This window comes from Macrotis lagotis, chromosome 5 (assembly GCF_037893015.1).
Source record: "Macrotis lagotis isolate mMagLag1 chromosome 5, bilby.v1.9.chrom.fasta, whole genome shotgun sequence".
Classification (NCBI taxonomy): Eukaryota; Metazoa; Chordata; class Mammalia; order Peramelemorphia; family Peramelidae; genus Macrotis; species Macrotis lagotis.
This window is the reverse complement of record NC_133662.1, coordinates 10,055,598-10,057,779: the sequence shown is the minus strand read 5'-3', so window position 1 is coordinate 10,057,779 and position 2,182 is coordinate 10,055,598.

The window sequence follows — 2,182 nt, the reverse complement described above, 5'->3', positions numbered from 1 at the left end:
GGCAGGGCCGTTCCTCCCTCCCCCCCTCCACTTCTTCCTCCTCCTCCTCCTCCTCTTTTCCCTCCTGCTTCCTGCACACGGCACTGGGCCGAACAGGGGTCGTTTTAACCTCCTCTCTCTCGCTTCCTTCCGCCCAACCCCCCAGTTCTTCCTTCCCCGGGGCAGCGGCGGTAGCGAAAGCCCAGAAGAGAGTAGGCGGCGCCGGGGACCCGGGAAGCTCCGGGCAGAGGGACGAGGGAGGGTGGATGGGAGGGCTGGGAGGGGGACAGGGGAGCGGGCGCCGCCCACAAGCGGAGCCCCGGAAACCGCCCCGGATCCGGGCCTCGCCCTGGACCGCCCACCGCGATGGAAGACAGAGGTGGGGAAAGGAGGTAGAGGAGCGACCGCCTTGTGAGTCAAGAGCAGAGAACGTGGGGGCTGGAAATACTCGGAAACTGGGAATACGACGAAGAGGAACTGAGCTCAAACCAGAGAAGAAAATGAGGCTGAAGGACTGGGAGAAGAGACGAGGGACCAGAATTGAAGGCAGCGGCTACAGGGAAGCCAGAGAGAGAGAGAGATGAAAGAGGGTTGTTCTGGAGAACACTGAGCCTGGGAGCAGAATGGGAGAATGAGGACTGAGGGATGGAATTTATAATGGTGAAAGGAGAATTCAAAAAAGATCAAGAAGAGTAAACTAGGAAAGACGAGATGGCAGAGGAAAAATGACAGAGAAGTATAGGAGCAGATGGATATAGAAAACGATAGCACAGGGATGTATGGACAGGACTTAACCTAATGTTAACAAGGACCAGATTTGGAGTCAGAAAGCCTGGGTTCAAATGTTGCCTTCCAGTTCTGATAGTCTATGACACAAACACAAGGCAGGAAATTGAAAGAAAGTCAGCTCTTGAAGCAAAGGTGAGGAAGAGGTGAGAAAAAAATGTATAAAAATTTTGAGATAAATGGAAACAACATAGAATAAGAGATTATAATCTCCATATGACTAAGGGCCATATTTTACACTTTTTTATGTAATTCCAACAATCTTTTGGGGTTTGTTTGTTTTTTTCAAGGCACTGAGGGGTTAAGTAACTTGGCGGAGGTCACACAGCTAAGATAAATGTCTGAGGCAATATTTGAACTCAGGTTCACCTAACTAGGGTCCTTGCTCCATCTATGGCATCATCTAGCTGCCCCTAATCCCTCTGTACCCACTAGCTACCTCTCCAACAATCTTTAACAAAGTTCAGGTATAAAGTAAAATTGAACCAATATTTGGTGACTGAATGAGAACTGGAGAAAGAAATCAGGGAAAATTCATCCAAAATGCAATTATTAAGTATCTGTTAAATTCAAAAGCATTGTGTAAATCTCAGAGCATTAAAAAATTTAGTTGAAGCATAGTCTCTGCTCTAAAACAGTTTATAATCTAGTTGGGGAGAGAAGCATAATAATAATAATATTGGTATACTATGGCTCATCATATGGATAATTAGAAGTGGAGAAAATGCTATAAGATCTGACAGGAAAGATTCCTTCTGATTGGAGCATCAGACAAATTCATGGAGCTTCGAGGAATTGTCAAATAATAAATGAACATCAGATTGAGGGTCAGAGGATTTGGGTTCATATTTTTGTTCAGTTGTTGATAAGCCAGGCAAATCCATACCTCTGTGGCCTTCAGTTTTCTCATCTGTAAAATGGAGGTTTGGACTAGGTACCCTCTAAGTTTCCTTTCTGGTGTAAATCTATGATTTTCTTAAATAAGTGTTAAAGGAGAGGTAGTAATTCAATGGGCAAAAAGAATGATGGAGACCATTCCAACATGAGGCAACAAAATAATGAAGACATAAAAGTGCAAAAACAAGGACCTTTTTAAGGAAAGAATTTGACTAAACATAGTCCTGAAAGGTATGATGATGCCAAACTACAGATATTGAATGATATTGATATAGGACTTTAAAGTTTAAACTTCAAGTATTTAGTATCTACTCAAAAGGCAATAAGCAGACAATGAAGGATTTTGAGCACAGGACTGATAGAACAAGGTCTATGTGCTAACACCTGGAATACTCCTTCACAAGTATACCAGAAAAGATACCCAAATTTCAAGGCACTCTAAGGATCAACATCTCCAAACCACAGAACGAGTCTTCATCAATATTTTTATTTGTAAGCCAACCAGGAAGAACATAGTTTA